Source organism: Equus caballus, chromosome 15, assembly GCF_041296265.1.
Source record: "Equus caballus isolate H_3958 breed thoroughbred chromosome 15, TB-T2T, whole genome shotgun sequence".
NCBI classification, from domain to species: Eukaryota; Metazoa; Chordata; class Mammalia; order Perissodactyla; family Equidae; genus Equus; species Equus caballus.
This window is the reverse complement of record NC_091698.1, coordinates 12,687,375-12,709,618: the sequence shown is the minus strand read 5'-3', so window position 1 is coordinate 12,709,618 and position 22,244 is coordinate 12,687,375. Positions and strand designations below refer to the sequence as shown.

Below are 22,244 nucleotides of genomic sequence, written 5' to 3'. Positions count from 1 at the left end.
TTCACTGGCAAATCTCATGGTCATTTACATGCCCTCTCCTGTAAATTTCCTTTTTTTCTTTTAATGAAATTTATAATTAGATTACACAGTACACTTTTGATTTAAATTTCTACATATAAAATAATGAGTAAATTTAACCTTTAGGGCATTACATATGTGATAGGAGGAATGTCATTCCTTTAAAGCAAGTTTTTGTCTGTAAGTGTGTGTCGTTTTATTGGCGTACTTGTGAATTCTTCACTTATTTTTGTAGTCTCTTTATCTGCCACCCTTCCATCTTCATTATATTTTTTTGTCTACTTATATTGGGCACTGATGATGCGTGCATGGATTAGTAATGAGTACTCTGCATTATTTTCAATTAAGTATCATGAAATAAAACACATTTATTTGTTTGGAAATGCATTCAACTGGAAGAATCATATCTTTTACTCTGACTGTTAAAAGAGCAATAACTCACCAAGAGGGAAAATCACAGCAGAATTATGCGATAAATCATGCAGCAGACAAAAACATGCAAAAACAAACAGTAAACTAAGCAAAAAGAGGCAAGAATTCAATAAAGGCACAAGCGTTCTATAAATCATATTTGACATAGAATGTTGGAATCTAGGAACTGATTTATTAAGCAAATAACTTTAAAACAGACAACTTTAGACAATTGATAGCTTATCTATTTATTTTAGTTTTCAAAGTAGGCAAAATAAACACCTGAAAATGTAAAACTGGTTTAAGAGAAGGGTCTTTGATGTTAAGAGACAGAGAGATGTGGTACAGTAATGTTCTTAACAGCACAAACTTGGAAGCCAGAAGACAAAGATTTATGCTCCTGGTTTGGCCATCTTTTGCCTATATGGCCTTAGCCAAATTCGTTAACATCATTGTGTATGGGATTCCTCATTTCTATGAAGCAGTCTTCTCTGCTGGTGTACTTCTATCATCATTCTTTCTAACTTCTATCTTGACATCCAAATTTCTGCATTTCCTGTCTAGAATTCTTTATACTGTTCAGACTATGTCATGAGAGGGAGCATGTTGACAGAAGTTGGAGAACGGAGAGGACTACTGGAAAGTGGAAAGGTTCTATTGTCTACAGAACACCTTCCCGCAGGGCGTTTAATTTTCTTAGTTGAATAGTGTAGATCTCACTAGGATTATTCTGAAAATCACATTCAAAGACACCAATCTGTGCCTTTTTCCATAAAGAAGCTGGCCATGAATGACATTGTTCATATCCATTCCCTTACATGGAATAATTCAATTCCCCTTTCTCTTCTGAATTATATACTTCCACAGTTTCTGCAGGTGATGAGTCCCAGCTCTGCAACTTAGACAATTAATTCCTCATTGTGAACCTCAGTTCTTCATCTCAAAATTGGGATGCATTAGCATTTACCTTGTAGGACGATAGTAAGCATGCCCATATTTGTTCAACTGACATTTATTGTGTGCATTAGTCACTGTGATAGACAGGTTTTCATTGGAGAACAACACCTACCCCCTTGGAAATAATATTCTAATGAGAGAGGCAGATGCTAATTAAGTTATCAGGCAAATTAATACAAACTTTGCAATAAAAGGGAGGTATATAGTGCTAAGAGAAATATGAAGATTTACTTAGAAAGTTTTTCTGAAGGAGTAATGATTGAGCTCAGGTTTAAAACTTGAGAATATATCTACCAGGTACAGAAGGGTATTTAAAGTAGAATAAATAATATATGTACAAGTCCATAGCAAATAAAAGGGACTGACTGAAAATAGTACAGTGTGGTTGAAGAGAAAGGGGCAATGAGGTATGAAATGGGGCTGAAGACATAGCTGCAGCCATGGAGAGGATTTCAGGATTTCATTATCTTCAGGGTTACATAATGAAATAGCTATGAAATGTGTAGGTGATTGTCACTTCTTTTAGGGATTCCAGTTTCTGCCTTTGTCTTCTCAAAGTACACAGAATTTGAGATCTGGTCTGACGTTACCTAAGTAAAAATCAGCTAAGTTTCCCCCAACCAATTTGAGGAAACTCATTGGATTTTGGATCGTGTGAATCCCTTTAGTCCACTAGGAACAAAAGTGGTCGTCTCAGTTGTGAGCCCAGCAAATTTAGCTCCCCTAGTTGGAATTCTAGTTCTCTGCCACTGGGCAAATACAGATGTACCAGCAATTAAAATGTTGAAATGTAACTTCCCTGAATGTGGTCGCGCCCATTTTCTGGACTTGTACTCAATCAAGTAGAAATGCTGTAATCCATATTTTGTTTCCTTTTTTTATTGAGTTCATGATAGTTTACGTTATTGTGACATTTCAGTTGTGCATTATTTCTTGTCTGTCACTGCATAAGTGCTCCGCTTCAGCCCCTGAGCCCACCTCCCATCCCCTCCCCCAGTAGCCACTGAACTGTTTTCTTTGTGCATGTGTTTGTTTAGATTCCAGATATGAGCGAAATCATATGGTGTTTGTCTGTCTCAGTCTGGCTTATTTCAATTAGGAGAATACCCTTCAGGTCCATCCATTTTGTTGAAAATGGGATGATTTCATCTGTTTTTAATGTCTGAGTAATAGTCCATTGTATATATATATATATATATATATATACACCACATCTTCCTTATCCAATCATCAGTCAATGGGCACTTGGATTGTTTCCATGTCTTGTTCATTGTGAATAGTGCTGCAATGAACATAGGGGTACATATGTTACTTTGGATTGTAGATTTCAATCTGTTTGGGTCGGTACCCAGTAGTGGGATAGCTGGGTCATATAGTAGTTCTACTTTTAGTTTTTTTTGAGGAATCTTCATACTGTTTTCCACAGTGGCTGCACCAGTTTGCATTCCCACCAACAGTGTATGAGGGTTTCCTTTTCTCCACATCCTCTCCAACATTTGCTGATTTTGGCCTTGGTAATTATAGCCATTCTGAGTGTAGGGGGATATCTCATTGTAGTTTTGATTTTCATTCCCCTAATAATTAGTGACGTTGAGCATCTTTTAATGTATCAGTTGGCCATATGTATAGCTTCCTTGGAAAAATGTCTGTTCATATTCTCTGCCCATTTTTTCATTGGGTTGTTTGGGAATGTTTTTGTGAAATTGTATGAGTACTTTATGTACCTTGGAGATCAACCCTTTGTCTGATAAATGATTTGCAAATATTTTATCCCAGTTGATGGGTTGTCTTTCCATAATGCTCATGGTTTCTTTTGCTTTTCGGAAGACTTTTAGTCTGATGTAGTCCCATTTGTTAACTTTTCCTTTTGTTTCCCTTACCCGAGTAGACATGGTGTTCAAAAAGATGTGGCTAAGACCAATGTTAAAGAGTGCAATGCCTATATTTTCTTCTAAGAATTTTATGGTTTCAGATCTTACACTCAAATCTTTAATCCATTTAGAGTTAATTTTTGTGTATGGTGCAAGATAATGGTATACTCTCATTCTTCTGCGTGTAGCTGTCCAAGTTTCCCAACAACATTTATTGAAGAGACTTCCCTTTCTCCATTGTGTGTTCTTGGCTCCTTTGTCAGAGATTAGCTGTCCATAGATGTGTGGTTTTACGGCTGGGCTTTCAATTCTGATCAATTGATCTTCTTGTTTTTGTGCCAGTACCATTCTGTTTTGATTACTATAGGTCTGTAGTATGTTTTCAAGTCAGGCATTGTGATGCCTCCAGCTTTGTTCTTTCTTCTCAGTATTGCTTGGGCTATTCAGGGTCTTCTCTTGTTCCATATAAATTTTTGGTCTCTTTGTTCTATGTCTGTGATGAATGCCATTGAGATTTTGATTGGGATTACATTGAATCTGTAGATTGCTTTAGGTAATATGGACATTTCAACTATGTTTATTCTTCCAACCCATGAACACGGGATATATTTCCATTTCTTTATGTCTTCTTCAGTTTCTTTCAATAATGTCTAAAAGTTTTCAGTGTACAGGTCTTTCACCTCTTTGGTTAAGTTTATTCCTAGATATTTTATTTTTTTCATTGCAATTATAAATGGGATTGTACCCTTGATTTCTCTTTCTGCTACTTCAGTTAGTATAGAGGAATGCAACTGATTTTTTTTAAATTGATTTTGAGCCCTGCAACTTTGCTGTAGTTTTTGATTATTTCTAATAGTTTTATTGTGGATTCTTTAGGATTTTCTATGTATAGAATCATATCATCTGAAAATAATGAAAGTTTCACTTCTTCCCTTCCAAACTTGGATTCCTTTTATTTCTTTTTCTTGCCTAATTGCCCTGGTCAATACCTCCAGTACTGTGTTGAATAGGAGTGGTGGGAGTGGGCACCCTTGTCTTGTTCCTGTTCTCAAAGGGATGGTTTCCATTTTTTCATTATTAAATATGAGATTGGCTGTGGGTTTGTCATATATGGCCTTTATTTTATTAAGGTACCTTCCTTCAATACTCATTTCATAGTGAGATTTTATCATAAATGGATGTTGGATCTTGTCAGATGCTTTCTCTGCATCTATTGAGATGATAATGTGATTCTTCTTCTTCATTTTCTTAAGGTGGTGTATCACATTGATTGATTTATGGGTGTGGAATGATCCCTGAGTCCCTGGAATGAATCCCACTTGATCATGGTGTACGATTCTTTGAACATATTGCTGTATTCAGTTTGCCAATATTCTGTTGAGGATTTCTGCATCAAAGTTCATCAGTGATATTGGCCTGTAGTCTTCATTTTGTCCTTGTCTGGTTTTGGTATCCAGGTAATTTTGGCCTCATAGAATGTTTGGATGTGTTCTATCATCTTCAATTTTTCAGAAATTTTGAAAAGAATAGGTACTAAATCTTCTTTTAATGTTTGGTAGAATTTTCCAGAGACGCCATCCGGTCCTGTGCTTTTGTTTTGGGGAAGGTTTTTGATGACGGTTTCAATATCTGTACTTGTGATTGGTCTATTCACATTCTCTATTTCTTCTTGATTCAATTTTGGGATGTCGTATGAGTCTAGGAATTCATCCATTTCTTTTAGGTTATTGACTTTGTGGGCATATAGTTTTTCATAGTATTCTCTTATAATCCTTTTTTACTTCTGCACTATCTATTGTAATTTCTCTTCTTTCATTTCTAATTGCATTTATTAGAGCCTTCTCTCTTTTTTTCTTGGTGTGCCTGGCTAAATGTTTGTACATTTTGTTTATCTTCTTAAAGAACCAGCTCTTAGTTTCATTAACCCTTTCTACTGTTTTTTTAAGTCTCTATTTAATTTTTTTCTGCTCTGATTTTTATTATTTCCCTCCTTCTGCTGACTTTCGGTTTTATCTGTTCTTTTTCTTGGTCTGTTAAGTGAATTTTAAGATTATCTATTTGAGATTTTTCTTGTTCGTTCAGGTTTGTTCAGGTTTGTATTGCTATGAATTTCCCACTTATGACCACTTTTCCTGCATCTCATAAGAGTTGGCATGTTGTATTTTCATTTTCATTTGTCTCCAGGTATTTTTTAATTTCCCCTTTGATTTCTTCAGTGATCCAATGGCTCTTCAATAGCATGTTCTTTAGTCTCCACATATTTCTAACTTTCTCAGTTTTATTCTTGTAGGTTTCTAGCTTCATAGCATTGTGGTGAGAAAAGATGTTTGGGATGATTTCAATCTTCTTAAATTTATTGAGGCTTGTCTGGTTACCCAACACATGGTCTCTCTTGGAGAATGTTCCATGGGCACTTGAGAAGAATGTATACTCTGCTGTTTTTAGATGGAATGCTCTCTGTATGTCTATTATGTCCATCTTGTCAAGTGTTTCATTTAAATCTACTCTTTCCTTGTTGACTTTTTGTCTGGATAATCTACCGTTGAATTAATTGGGGTGTTGAGGTACCCTAATATTGCTGTGTTGCTGTTAATTTCTCCCTTTAGGTCTTCTAATTGCTTTATGTACTTTGGTGCCCCTGGCTTAGGTGCATATATAATAATAAGTGCTATGTTCTCTTGGTGGAAGGTCCTTTTATCATTACATACTGCTCCTCTTTGTCTCTCACTGTCTTTTTTAACTTGAAATGTGCTTTGTCTGATAAAAGTATGACAACACCTTTCTTTTGTTGGCCATTAGCTTGGAGTATTGTCTTCCATCCATTCACTCTAAGTTTATGTTTCTCTTGGGAGCTAAGGTGCATTTCCTGGAAGCAGCATATGGTTGGGTCTTGATTTTTGATCCATCCAGCTACTCTGTGTGTTTTGATAGGAGAATTTAATCCATTTACATTTAAAGTCATTATTGTTATATGGGGAATTAATGTTTCCATTTTAATTCTTGTTTTCTGGTTGTTCTCCGTTTCGGTTATTTCTTTTCCTTTGTAATGCTGACTGCCATTTCATTTTGGTGGTTTTCTGAGGTGAATTTCTCAGTTTTCTCTTTTTTTCTGAATTGTGGCTCCACTCTGATTTTTTCATTAGTGATTATTGTGAGGATTGTATGAAAGATATTCTCTTTTAGGTTGTAATTTAGTCTTTCCCTCCCCTACCTGGTAGAGAGGTACAGGTTTCTGATCATGTCTGTCTATTTATCTCTTGCTCAGATCTTTGTAGACCTTTGCATTTTTGTTGCTGGTATGAAGGCATCTTTAATTATTTCTTCTAGAGGAGGTGTAGGGGCGATGAACTCCCTCAGCTTTTGCTTATCTGGGAAAGCTTTTATTTCTCCATTGTATCTGAAGGAAAGTTCACTGGATAGAGTATTCTTGGCTGAAAGTATTTGGCTTTGATTATTTTGAATGCATCATTCCATTCTCTTTTAGCCTGTAGGGTTTGTCCTGAGAAATCTGCTGAAAGCCTGATAGGGTTTCATTGGTAGGTTAGTTTCTTCTGCTCCTAATATTTTTTTCTTTATCATTAACTCTTGCTATTTTTACTATTATATGCCTCGGAGAAGGTCTTTTAGCACTGATGAAGTTCGGCATTCAATTAGCTTCATTTATCTCTAAATTTGAAATCATCTCCAGCTTTATGAATTTCTTAGCAATTACTTCTTTGAGCAAGTTCTCTGCTCCTTTCTCCCTCTCTTCTCCCTCTTGAACACGTATAATCCATATGTTGCTTTTCCTAATTGAGTCATATATTTCTTGAAGAATCCCTTCATATTTAAAAATCTTAGTTCTGTCTCCTCCTCCACCTGTAGAATTTCTACATTTTTCTCCTCTAGAAGACTATTTACTCCATAAGATCAGTTCTGTTTGTTAACAATTCTAGATTATTTTTTATTCCATTAATTGTCTTTTTCATATCCAGAATTTATGCTTGATTTGTTGTTAAAGTTTCAATCTCTTTGGTGAAGAGATTCATTTTATTGCTGAGCTCCTTGAATTGCCTTACCCTGTTTTCTTGTCAGTCATTGAGTTTCTTATGACTGCTATTTTGAATTCTCTGTCATTTAGGTTTTAATGTGTCTTCAGTGTTGGTTTCTGGAGAATTGTCATTTTCCTTCTGGTCAGAATTGTTGCAGCCATTTCTTATGGTGTTTGATAAACTAATATTTTGTTGGGTCATTTGTGGTATTCTTAGAGCACAGATTCCCCCGTTACAGCTGGGGGAAGCAGGATCAGTGTTTCTGGCCCCATCCCATCTGCTGGAAGCTGGGGGCCTATTATAGGTGCCTTCCCTTGCCTGGGGTGAATTCAGATACTTGTGTGGACTGCCCTTGGCAGGTGGGGCTCCCTCGCTGGGCTAGGGTCACTCTTTGGTGCTTCAGGGGCACTCTGAGCTCCCTTCCCCACCAGAAAGTGATCACCAGTGGGCTCAAATCTGCCACTGCCTCACAGCCGCCCAGGACACATTCTCTATTTGGGAGCTCAGCACCACTGTGAGGCTTCATGTGTATGCCTGGGAAGCATTTGCCCAAGTACATAGGTCTGCTGCTGTCTCTGTTTACAGTCCATCGGACTGTTGTGCCTGGTGGGAGGGGCTTCCTTGCTGGGACCTGAGCTATGGCTGCTCCTTGGTGGCACAGGGGCATGGTGGCCTCCCCTTCCCCACCAGGAGAGTGAACACAAACACAGGCTAAGGGTTACCACCAGCTCCTCCTATTGTCACCCTGGTCTGTGTTCCCACTGTCAGGTGCTTGCCCCAGGTTGGAAAGTGTTTGTGTGAATGCACGGGGCTACCAGGGGAGAGCAGGGTGTGCTCACCCACCTCACTTCCCTGGGGGCCAATCCATCCACCCTCAGATGTACAACTGTGTGTGTCTCTCAGGCATCCTGTTGTGATTTGTGGGTTTCCACCATTGGTCAGTGAATGTCTATTTAGTTGTAGTTCAAAAGGGGGAATGATGAAGGGACCAGCTCACTCTGTCATGTTGCTGACTTCACACTCCTGTATGTTTCTTAGCAGCATTCCAAATAGTTGATGACTCCATCTAGAGCTTGGTTTGAAAAATCAAAAAAACTCTTGATTTTCCTTTTATTTCACTTGCTTACTGTTATTTATTACTGCAAATCAAACCACCCCAAAACCCAGTGCTATAGAATAACTACAATATTGCTGTTGCTATTGATGAGTCTGAAATTTTGACAGGGCTTTGCCGGAAGGGCTCATCTCTGCTCCATGTTCTGGCTGTAAGTGCCACGTGCAAGGCTGCATTTGCTGGTTCTTTGGCTCTGGCTAGATGACCTCATTCACAATGCTAGAGGCTGGAATGACTGGGTCTTGGTGAGACCTATCTCTCTCAATGTCATCTGTCATCATTCGACAGTGTGCTCTGAGTTTCAGTACATGAAGCCTAGACCCAAAGAGAGCAAAAATAGTAGCTTCAAGGCCTCCAGTGACCTGGGCCCAGAATTGGTACAGTATGACAAGTGCCACACTCAGTTGGCCAAAACAAGTCAAGTGGCTAGACCATATTGAAGGGCTTGTTTCTGGATGGAAGGAGCAGCATATATATATAGTAGGGGAGCAACTGTTAGCCATCATCTTTGAAAACAATTTGCACACTGCCCATTCTAAAATATTTTGCTGGTCCCTTTTCCTCTGCCTGATTCCTAAATATTAGTCAATGTTTTATTTTTATTGAGGAATATTGGCCCTGAACTAATCTGTGCCAATCTTCCTCCACGTTATGTGGTATGCCGCCACAGCATGGCTTGATGAACAGTGCTAGGTTTAAGCCCACTTTGAGTAACTATATAATTGCTCAAATTACAAACCTAGGAATTATTCTTGATTTTAATTGTTTCCCATCTCACAAGTTCCATTAGAAAATACACTTGGCTTGATCTCTAAAAGATACCCCTGACTTACAAATGTTCTCTCTCACTGATAATTCTTCAGTACAAACCATCACAATATGTAGCTTGATTTACTACAGTCGTCTTTTTAGCTTCCACATTTGTCCCATAATATCCATTCTCTGAACAGCAGATGGAGTGGACGTGTAAGACTGTAAATCAGGGGCCGGCCCGGTGGCACAGCGGTTAAGTTCACACGTTCTGCTTTGGTGGCCTGGCGTTCGTCGGTTCAGATCCCAGGTACAGTCATGGCACCACTTAGCACTTCATGCTGTGGCAGGCATCCCACATATAAAGTAGAGGAAGATGGGCACAGATGTTAGCTCACGGCCAGACTTCCTCTGCAAAGAGAGGAGTATTGGCAGCAGATATAAGCTCAGGGCTAATCTTCCTCACAAAAAAAGTGTAAGTCAGATTATCTAACAAACTTTTTTTTATGCTTGCACTTAAAGTTTCTACTCTTTAATATGCCTTTACAATACTACCCCTACTCTGGACTTTTTCCCCTCTCTGATGGCAGCTCCAATTATTTCCTCCCTAGAACTTCACTTTAGTAACAATGGCTGGTGTATTTATGATCTCTAAGCATGTCAAGCTCGCTGTCATTTCAGGAACTTTGAACTTGGCATCCCTTCTCCTGGAGTGATTTGTGCACGTTTTTCTTTAAATCACTAAGGTGCAAGAGAAATGTTATTTTATCAGAGGCCGTTCCAGATCATCCTATCTAGTGCTTTCCCAACTTCATGGTTACTTTCCATAATATTACTATATTTTATTTCATTTACAACATTTACCACTAAATGATAGCCTTATTCTTTGTTATTTGTTGTCACCAGCACACACATTAACAAGTAAGCTTCACAACTTTAGGGACCTTGTCAATTTTGATCAGAAGTTTAATCCCAGCACCTAAAACATATCAAGAACAGAAAAGCCATTCAATAATTGTTAAGTGAACGAATAGATAAGAAGAAATAGTGGCCACATTTTCCTAAGAGAATGTTTTTTGTTTCTTTTGGTTTTGTTGTAGCATGGTGAAAGAGGCATATAAATTTTTGTTCATGTTAATAGTACCTTATAAAGATTTGCAAAAGTGAATAATAGAAATGAAATAATCATTGTGATCCAAGTAATGGGTAAACATTTCAGAAAGTCTGAGTGAGAGAAATTCCATCTCTATGTCTTCCCTCTTCTTTTCTGCCTGACTAGAAAGCATGGCATTGCTCACTGCCCCAAGCTTTTTAGAACAGTATGAGAACCATCTAGACATACATGCATCAGTGATGATCAATAGACTATCTTGGAAGTATTTCTTTTTAATTCGAAGTGTACATCATTATATTTTGACTTCTGTAGAGACCACATCGTTTTCACCCCCAAAAGTCTAGCTGCCATCTATCACCCCCAAATGTGCTGTTTCACCCCTTTTGCCTTTCCCCTACCCTTTTGCCCTCTGGTAACCACCAATCACTTCTTTATATCTCTATGTTTTGTCGTTATTGTTTCTTTATGAGTGAAATCATGTGGTATCTGGCTTTCTCCATCTGATTTATTTCACTTAATGGCAATGGCAATACTCCATCTTTTTCATGGTTGAGTAATAGTCCATTGTTTGTGTGCATATATCCCATCTTCTGTATTCATTCATGGGCACCTATGTTGTTTCCAAGTCTAGGTTATTGTAAATATTACTGCAATGAACATAGGGCTATATCATTTTCAATTAGTGTTTCAAATTTTTGGATAAATACCCAGCAGTAGGATAGCTGGACCATATTGAAGCTCTATTTTTAAATTTTTGAGGAAGATCTATACTGTTTTCCGTAGTGGCTGCACCACTTTATATTCCCATCAACAGTGTACAAGTGTTCCCTTTTCTCTACATCCTCTCCAACACTTATCTTTTGTCTTTTTGATATTAGCCATTCTGATGGGCATGAGGTGATATCTCATTGTGCTTTTGATTTGAATTTTTCTGATAATTACTGGTGTTGAACCTCTTTACATAAGCCTGTTGGTCATTTGTATATTTTCTTTGTAAAAATGTCTGTTCAGATCCTCTGTCCCTTTTTCAATTGGATTGTTTAGTTTTTGTTGTTATATGAGTTCTTTATATATTTTGAATATTATTCTTTTATCAGATATGTGATTTGTAAATATCTTCTCCCAATCTGTAGGTTGGCTTTTCATTTTGTTGATGGTTTCCTTTGCTGTGCAGAAGCTTTTTCATTTGATGTAGTCCCATTTATTATTTTTGGTTATTTGATTCCTTTGCCTGAGGAGATATTTCCAAAAAGATATTGTTAAGATAAATGCCAAACAGTGTATTGCTTATGTCCTCTTCTAAGAATTTTATGGTTTCATGTCTTACATCAAAGTTTTTAATCCATCTTGAGTAAATTTTTGTGTTTAAGATAGTGTTTTACTTTCATTCTTTTGCATGTGGCTGTCCAGTTTTTCCATCATTTATTGAAGGGATATTCTTTTCTCCATTATATGTTCTTGGCTTTTTTGTTAAAAAATAGCAGTCTATAAGTGTGTAGGTTTATTTCTGTGCTGTCAAATATGTTCCATTGATTTGCATGTATGTTTTTGTCCTAGTATCATGTTGTTTTGATTACTATAGCTTGGTTGTATTCTTTGAAACCAAGAAATGTGATGCCTCCAGGTTTCTTCTTTTGTCTCATGATTGCTTTGCTTATTGGGGTGTTTTTGTTGTTGTTCCACATAAATTTTTCTGTATTTTATTTCTCTCAAAAGTGTCATTGGGATTTATAAGAGATTATGTTGAATCTATAGATTGCTGAATCTGTACATCTGCAGAATATGCAGAAAACTTTTCCATTACCTTTTTGTCTTTGAGGTCTTTCAACAGTGTCATATAGTTTCAGTGTACAGGTCTTAACTCCTTGGTTAAATTTATTCTTACGTATTTTATTCTCTGTTAAGTTTGTAAATGGGGTTGTACTTTTGATTTCTCTTTGCATTTTGTTGTTGATGTTTGGAAATAAAATCAATATTTGCATATTTATTTTATACACTGTAAATTTGTTCAGTTATTATTTCTAATAAATAATACATAAAATAGTAAAATGTGTCTAATAATAAATAAATTTTAAAAACTATTTCTAATAGTTTTTGATGGGTTCTTTAGGGTTTTCTCTGCATAAAATCATGTCATCTGCAAATACTGACAGTTTTACTTCTTTTTTTCCTATTTGGAACTTTGTTGTTTCCTTTTCTTGCCAAATTACTCTGAGGAGATCTTCCAATACTATGCTGAATAGGAGTAGTGAGAGTGGGCATCCTTGTCCTGTTACTGTTCTTAGAAAGTAGCTTTCAGTCTTTCAACATTGAATACTATTTTAGCTGTGGGTTTGACATATATGGCCTTTATTATGTTGAGATACTTTTCTTATATACCCATTTTATTCAGATTTTTTAATCAGAAGTGGACGCTGAATCTTGCCAAATGCTTTCTCGTCATCTATTGAGGTGATCATGTGAGTTTTTTCCTTTATTTTGTTAATGTGGTGTATCACATTGATTGCTTTGCGTATGTTGAACCATTCGTGCCTTCCTGTAATAAATCGCACATATTGATCATGGTGTATGATCCTTTTACTGTATTGTTGCAGTCAGTTTGCTATTTTGTTGAGGATATTTGTATTTATGTTTATCAATGATACTGGCCTATAATTTTCTTTTATTGTGCGGTCCTGCCTGGTTTTTGTATAAGCATAATGTTGGCCTTATAAAATGAGTTAGGAAGTGTCTCTTTATCTTCAATATTTTGAAGAATTTGAGAAAATAGGTTCAAATAGTGAATATTTTATAGAATTCACTAGGGGAGTCATCTTGTCCTGGATTTTTATTTTTTGGGTACTTTGAGACTGTTCTTTAAATCTTTTTACTAGTGATAGGACTATTCAGATTCTCTATTTCTTCTTTATTCAGTTTTGGGACGTTGTATTATTCTAAGAATTTATCCATTTTTTCTAAATTATCCAATTTGTTGGTATACATGTTTTCATAATATTCTTTTATAATCCTTTGTATTTCTGTGGTATCTGTTGTAATCTCTGCTCTTTTGTTTCTGGTTTTATTTATTTTATTTGAGCTTTCTTTTTTCTTAATGGATCTAGCTAAAGATTTGTTAATTTTGTTTTTTTTCAAAGAAATTTTTCTTATTTTCATAGATCTTTTCTATTGTGTTTTCAGTCTCTATTTCATTGTACTTCCTCTCTGATTTTTATTATTTTCTTCCATCTAATTTGGGCTCCATTTGTTCTTCTTTTTCTATTTCCTTTGTGTGTCCTGTTAGGTTTTTTAATTGAGATTTTTCTTGTTTCTTGAGATGGACCTGCATTGCTATAACCATTCCTTATAGTACCACTGTCACTGCATCCAATAGATTTTTGGTATGATGTATTTTCATTTTCATTTGTCTCTAGGTGTTTTTTATTTCTCCTTTGATTTCTTCATTTACCAACTAGCTGTTCAGTAGCATTTCATTTAATCCTCACACATTTTTGAATTTTCTAATTTTCTTCTTGTTGATGATTTCTAGTTTTATAATACTGTGGTTGGACAGGATGCTTGATATTATTTCTATCTTTTTTTAATTTATTGAGACTTGTTTTGTAGCCTAACATGTAATCTATCCTGAAGTATCTACCATGTGCATTTAAAAAGAATGTGTATTCTGCTGTTTTTTGATGAAATGTTTTATATATATCTATTAAGTCCATGTTGTCTAATAAGTCATTTAAGGCCAATGTTTCCTTATTGATCTTCTATCTGGATGATATATCCACTGACATAAGTGGGGTGTTAAAGTCTCCTAATGTTATTGTGTTACTATCAATGTCTTCTTTTTTCTCTCTTAAAATTTGCTTTATGTAGTTAGGTGTTTCTATTTTGGGCACAAAGATATTGACAAGTGTTATATACTCTTGCGGGGTTAGTTCCTTCATCATTAAATAATGCCCTTGTTTGTCTCTTGTTACAGTTTTTGTTTCATCGTCTATTTTGTCTGTTATATGTATTCCTAACCCAGGTTTCTTTTCATTTCCATTTGCATGGAATATCTTTTCCTATTCTTTTTCATTCAATTTGTGTCTTTAGACCTGAAGTGTGTCTCTCGTATGTAGCATATATATATTTCTTATTTTTTTATTCATTTGACCACTGTATGTCTTTTAATTATAACATTAATCTGTTTATATTTAAAGTAGTTGTTGATAGGTATGTGCTTATTGCCATTTTGATACTTTTTTCTCATGGTTTTGTAGTTCTTCTTTATTCCTTTCTTCTCTTGCTCTCTTCTTTTGTGATTTGATGACTTCCTTTAGTGTTATGTTTGGCTTCATTTCTTTTTATTTTTAAGGTATTTATTACACGTTTTTAGTTTTTGGCTACTATGAGGTCCACATATAACAACTTATGTATATAGCAATCTATATTTAGTTGACTGTCTTTTAAGCTTGAGCTCATACTAACAGCCCTATGTTTTTACTCCCTCCCATATTTTATGTTTTTTACCTCTTTCAATTTTGTGTATCACTTAGCCTCTTATGGTAGATATAGATTTTTTTTCAGTATTTTTTTATTTTGACCTTGATACTAGCTTTGAATATCACAATTGATGTACTCCTGAATAATTCTCACAAAAGAAAATTAAGAAAATAAATTTAAGAGCAAATAAATAAAATAATAATAAAAGAAAATAGTCTGTACAAACTCTGACAGATGGTGCTCATGTAAGAAAATGATTAAATATTCCACATTTTGTAATATTTTACCAGAATAAGAGTTTCTTTCATTGTCAGATAATTTATTCGTTAAACCTAGATTTTCAAAAATCAATCTTCTCAATGCCTTCTTCTTTTCATTTCTGAAAGTGTCACTCTGGGGATTTAGGAATAGCATGATGTTGCTGTGGAGTAGAGTGATGATCTTTTCCTGGCCCTGGAAAGAGCTGTTTCCAGTTTGCATGCATATGTTATGAAGTTTCCATAAAAAAGTGAGACCAAAAAGTGAAATGTGAGCCACCGGTATTAAAAGCTTTGTGCCTCTTTGAGGATGACTGAATATTTAATATAAATCACACAATATAGTCATAGGAGATGATGACAATCACCAGAGGTAACAGCACAATGCCTACTGCCATAATAAAATCAATGATTTTGATGGTAGCTATCTTGGCACATGCTATCCAGATCAGGGTGGACATCTTGAACAGGAAGTAGGCAAACTTGTGGTACCCACAGCAGGATAACCACAGGGTCATTGGCGACATAAACAAATAGTTAGCCACCCCAGAGCCACAAGCAAGGGATACTAAACCCAGGGAGAGCTGTGGATTCATGATCACCATGTAGTGTAGTAGCTTGCAGACAGTAACAAAATGAGCATACACCATGAAAGCCAGGGGCATGCGCTCTAGGCCATCCAGGGTCATGGATAGGAAGTGCTGTATGGCACAGCCTATGTATCTTATGGCCTTGTCATATCCACACATGTTATAGAGCGACTGGGGAATGGAGTTTGTGGTGAGACTGAGGTCTGGGAGGGAGAGGTGTGTGAGAAAGAATTACAGCGGGCTGTGGAGCTAAAAGTCCAGCATGGACACTATAATGATGGTGGCATTGCCACCAGGGTTAGGAGATATGCAATCAAGATGACCACAAAGAGGATCCTTTCCAAATTGGGGAGGTCAGAAAATCCAAAAAGGATGAAATTTCCCTGGGTGCTGTCCTGGGTTCCATCCATCTCTACTGTACCTCAGGAGAATAGAAAATTGGGGAAAAAGTAATCTATAGCCACTAACCACTCTTCGTGTCTATCATACTAAAAGTACTTGAAATTTCCAATGAAAATGTGTGTGCATGTGTTTGCATAGCATAGTATCTTAAAAATAGACAGAAATGGATAAAAAGTATATTTTGGGCATAAGAAATCGACTCAAAACAAAACACAAATCTTGAATACCATTTAAAAAATAACAAACATTTTAGTGAAAATTGAAAATGAAAACATTTTTGATGAGAAAAAAACTAACACATAAACTCAAAAACAATATACTGAGGATATTTTCCTAAAAGTTGACCATATTTTTAGATTATGTGTATATCTTAGAAAATTTTAAGGAAACAGTTTTTTAAAATAGAGAATTTGTGTATTCCTCCTCTTGTCCCTGAATACTCTGAACCAGTCTACTTGGAAAATGAAAAACTTATTTGTACTATACATTAGTCTAGGTAGAAATTTGGTATATCATCCTAAGATTAGATTCACTTTCTCTCATTTTCTGTAAATATATTTTCAGAATGTTCTGGAAGGTGGTTAGAAGTGGTTGATAACTATTGGCAGTCATTAACTTCTGGGAAATGTCGACTCCTTCCAAACTTGTACACAAAATATCAGACTTGAGAGAACATTTATTGGGATTTCTGGGTCTCTACTATCTTTAGCTGTCAGGACGAGATGTGAGTTCATCCACCTGGTAGACACCACCACAGATTATAGTTTCAGTTGTCGTCTATGATCAATGTTTTAGAAAGTTAATGTCTAATACAGTCATACCCATATACCACACGTTTTATATGGTACTACAGTGCCTTGTGAATCTAACTCTCTTAAATTACTGCCAGTCTCCTTTCCAGATACAAATTGTAAGATGTAGATTGTTCTTAGGATTATCTTACAATTCCAATACCTAGTATTTTTCCTGAATTTTATAGGGAAACCACAGTTATTCACATTTTATTTAATTGTTGCAGTAGTTTCTAGCTTCCTCATGGACCTAGAGGGAAGAATTTTTTAGTAGGTTTTTAAAACTTGAAAAAAGTTGAGTAAAATGTTACTTATAAATTTATGACAGGTTTTAATTGAAATAATCATTCAAATAGACTCTTTTTGGTTTTTTTATATCCTAGTGAAAGGAAAGTTTCAGTGCTTGAGAAAAGTGGGGAAATTGCTCTTTTGTGCCTCTTTTCTGTCTTATCACTCTCATTTTTGTCTACACTGGAGCAATCTTTGTTTTTTTCTGGATTCCTATTTGCTTTGGCATCATTTGGGTACAAATCACTTTTTCCTAAGACTTGATCATTCGTGATGGTAGTAGTGGATCAGATTTCAGACAAGTAAAGCACTACCTTTAAATCTGATACATGTTGACGTGATTTTTTTTTTCTGAATTGCCGTTTTAAAAAAATTATATGAAAGACAGTTTTATATAAAATAGGATTTTAGTTCAATTCCATATTAATAAACATCAAAACAGCCTTAAGGATGTAAACTTTTTCAGTTTTAAAAAAATAGAACAGTAGTAGAAGAATGACAGAGAGTACGGCTAATAATTTGTGTTGAGGAACCTTGCCCAATTCTCTAATTACAATGTGTATAATTGCTGACTGTCTGCCCACGTGTTAGATCCTGGCCTTGTTCTTATGTTTGGTGTCTTCTTCCTCCTATCTTCCATTCCTCCTTCAACTCTTCCCCTCTTAAAATTTCCTTCGTTTTGTTAATGTTCTTCAGTTGCTTTTCTGAATTATCCCTCTTACCAAAATGTTGAAATGGTTTTCTTTACTTAGCTACTGAATAATCCTCAAACATATTAACTTGGTTTTCAAGAGGCTTACAATTTACACTAGCTTCCTTTTAAACTTAATTCCTCAATAATATAGTGGATATCTCCTGTCCTTCTAAGTACTAGTCTCTGTATCTAAGCATTTTCTAAACCTGTGGCCTGTACACTGCTGTATCCGCTTACAATTCCCTTATCTAGTCCGTAACTAATGGGCAAAATTTATCACATCTTTTTCAAGATTCAATCTTCCTCTGTGAAACTCCTATGATTCCTCAGTTGGTTTCAATTATCTCTTTTTTATGATACCCTCTATACATTCATACTTATATATCCATCTTCTTCCTATAATACCCTCTATCTCTATATCTAGACATTTATCTCACCGTACCTTGCATTATCTCTACTTTTTTTTCAGAAAGATTAGCCCTGAGCTAACATCTGCTGTCAATCCTCCTCTTTTTCTGAGGAGATTGGCCCCAAGCTAACATCTGTGCCCATCTTCCTCTATTTTATGTGGGACAGCTGCCATATCATGGCTTGACAAGTGGTGCATAGGTCCACACCTGGGATCTGAACTGGTGTACCCCGCACTTCTGAAGCAGAGCGTGTGCTCTTAACCACTGAGGCACCAGGCCAACTCCAACATTATCTCTACTTTTTTATTGTGATTTTATCTAGTAGAGGTCCTGAGCACAAAAAGAATAGGATTAACCTATTCTTATCTCTCCTGAAATGCTAGTGAACATTCACATAAAAATTGTACAATTAATAGTGTCAAATTTCATTTAGAGCAAAGGTACTTTGTGCCAGGAAACTCTGTTTACCTAATTCTTTGAACTAAATTGTGGGTTCCACAGATAGTTTTCTGCATATAATATAAAATATGCTGTATTCCACTTCTGTTCTCAGAACACAATTGGCTGGGTGGAAGTGATAGAAGTGAGTTCCGGTGCCTGTTGATATGATGGAATCCATCATATCAAATAAAATATTTTGGTTTCACATTCATGTTACTTCAAATCTCAGCCTCTGCAACCTCAATTTTTATCTTTCCCACATCCAGATTCTTTATAACCACCAATTAAATAATTTTTAGGCTTAAATTAGAGGATAAAATGCTTTTTATCTCCCTGTATGTTTCTTTTTTTCACATTTCCTCTCATATGGAATGCTTTTGAGCTCCTCTGCCTATCAGATTATTTCAAGTTTAGTTCAAACCTTACTTTTTACAGGACACTTTCTGTAGTTAACTTACTGCAACTCAAAATCTTCTTGTCTATGGGTCACTTATATGGATACATTTTACCCGTTGTTTTTTGTATGACTTTGTATATACCTGCCAATCTATTCTGTTATGTAATAACATTTGTTATGAAAACATATTTCCAATTATCTTATAGAGTATCTTGAAACAAAAGAGATAAAGTAGTTTAATAACTTGGTGTATCAATCAACCTAGCAATTTCAAAACACAAAATCCTCAAACATATCATTTATTAAATAGAACAAACCAGAAAAATCACTTAAAATCTTCAATTTGTTAGTCCTGTGCTTTCAAGCAAATAAAAAACACCTTTGCCTTTTTTTCTTCTCCTGGTACAAAAGACAGATTTCACTAGGAATGATCAAGCATGCAAGAAATATACCAGCATTAATGGCTTGGTGGTGTAAGGGAGAGAAGAGGATGAGAAGGAGGAGGAATAGGAGGTAGCAGAGAGGAGGTGGTGGGAGTGAGCAAGTGCAAGACTCTTGAAGAAAGAAATTTTCAAAAATAATAATTAAAAATTTAAAAAGAAATATGCTAATTGCCTGATCGAGACAGAAGGAAGTAGAAGCAGTTTGATGAGCCCCAGTGCTGGTGGGTCCCTGGGAGACTCTGCACATTCACAATTCTAAACTTGCTCAGGATATTCTCTCCCTGAAGTGGAATTTCCATTCAGTCTCTCACACAAGCTCACATATAGCATTCTGTCTATAGCTCTGTGGAGCAGACATCTCACAATAAAATTTAATTAGTCGATTTAGTTAATTTAATTCAAACAAATAATAAAAACCTTTCTACATTTTGTATCTGAACAAGGTCATTCTATTTTCTTTTCCCTGGGAGACTTCACAGCAGAGAGCTACTGTATAAATTATGAAAAGCTAAAGGCCATCACCATTCCCACTGATATTAAAATATAGAAGAATGGTAGTGATAACACTAGTAGATATTAAGATTATGTCAGAGAGGAAATAAATACTAGGAAGGATACAAAATCAGCAGAATATAAAAAATGGAGAGTTGGATGTTCCAAAAGAGAGGATTCAAACATGTAAAATAACAGAAAGAAAAAACAATCTACGCAGTGTAGATGGGAACATATTACTTAGTAATTTTTGAACAGAGAGATATGAGGTTCTAGTATTAGTTTATCACAAACTTAGTTTTTATTCTTAAACACATGACTTGAGTGTAGGAAATCTAGAAAGTACATATTGCACAATTTTTATATGCCCAGAGACAGATGATATGAGACAGCAGACATCTTGTATAACTGGATAGGTGTCTGGTTGGGGATGGCTGATCTGCTTCAATCTGACCTGGTTGTCCTCTACGTTTGATGCAAAGCTAACATCTGTGATCTTCAATCCCCATTGTTCCCTGTCGTGTTAGATCTCCGTTTTCTGTGAACCACACATTTCTACATTGTTTACTTTTTATATCTAGAGGAGCATATTTTTCTTTAAAAAGTTTGCTGGAGAGGTCACATTTTTGAGATGCAAGATATCTTTACGTTAGCCTTATACATGAATGATATTTTGGCTAGGTATAATATTTTACTATGAAAATTTCTCATTTGTCTTTCAATCTGCTATTGAATAGTTGTAAGCCATTTTGCTTCCTGACATTTTTTTCCCCTCTCAAGAAGCTTGTGAATCTATTATTTGTCTTAGGCATACTGAATAGTACAATATTTCATTCACTGAGCTAACAGGTCTCAGGAAGCCCTTTAATATAAGCACACATGATTTTCAGCTTTGGGAAATGTTCTTAATTTATTCAGTTAATAGTGTACTTACTCCATTTCCTCTGTTCTCCAGTTGTAGAACAGCTACTACTCATTATTGGAACTCCTGCACTAATTTTCTATTTTTTGTATCTCTTATTTTCATTCTTATCTTTTTTCTATTATCTTTTTGAATATTTTCACACTGTGATCATCTAACACTTGATTATTGATCAATGATTAATTATTTTGATTGATTATTTTGATTAAAGTATTGTTGACATATAATATTATTTTAGGTGTACAGGATTAGGATTCAAAATTTATGATAAGTTATAAAATGCTCGCCATGACAAGTCTAGTAGTCATTTTCATCATAAAAAGTTATGACACTATTATAGACTATATTTCCTATGCTGTACATTATATCCCTGTGATTTATTTTATAACTGGAATTTTGTACCTTTTAATCCCCTTCAGCTATTTCATCATTTCCCCAGCCCCCTACCTTCTGCTGAACACAGATATATCCTTTTATCTATGGTTTTGTTTCTGCTGTTTTGTTTTGTTTTCTGGATTCCACATATAAGTGAAACCATATGGCATTTGTCTTTCTTTGTCTGACATTTCATTTAGCATAATACCCTCTAGTTCCATTCATATTGTTGCAAATGATAATTTCATTTTTATGGCTGAGTAATATTTTATTTTATATCAATATATATCTCACATCTTTATCTATTCATCTTTTGATGGACATTTTGATTCTATATCTTGGCCATCATAAATAATGTTGTAGTGGTTATGGGGGTGCATATACCTTTTTGAATTAGTGGTTTTATTTTCTTTGGATAAATCTCCAAAAGTGGAATTGCTGGATTGTATGGTAGTTCTATTTTTAATTTTTTGAAGAACTTCCATACTGTTTTCCTTAGCGGCTCCACCAATTTACGTTCCGTTCAACAGTGTAAAAGAGTGCCCTTTTCTCCACATTCTTGCCAACATTTATTTGTTTTTTTTTTTAAAACTCTCACACATTTAAAGTTATATCTCATTGTCTTAATTTGCATTTCCCTGATGATTAGTGATATTGAGCATTTTTCGATGTCTCTTGGCCATCTGTGTATCTTCTTTGGAAAAATGTCTATTCAGGTCCTCTTCTCTTTATTTAATCCTATTGTTTGATTTTTGATGCTGAGTTGTATGAGTTCTTTCTATATTGGATATTAGCACCTTATCAGTTATATCATTTATAAATATATTCTGCCATTCAGTAGGGTGCCTTTTTTGTTGTTGATGGTTTATTTTGCTGTGCAAAAGGTTTTTACTCTGATGTCATCCCATTTGTTTATTTTTCACTTTTGTTGCATTTGCCTGACATCACAGGTCTAACCAAAAAAATACTTCTAAGCCTGCCAGACTGATGAAAAACAGCTTAC

At 35.4% G+C, this 22,244-nt stretch overlaps 1 pseudogene; it reads right to left on the bottom strand.

The window, feature by feature from the left end:
• Positions 1–10,066: 10,066 nt before the first annotated feature.
• OR2W39P (olfactory receptor family 2 subfamily W member 39, pseudogene) lies at positions 10,067–15,805 on the bottom strand (annotated as a pseudogene).
• Between the last annotated feature and the right edge of the window lie 6,439 nt (positions 15,806–22,244).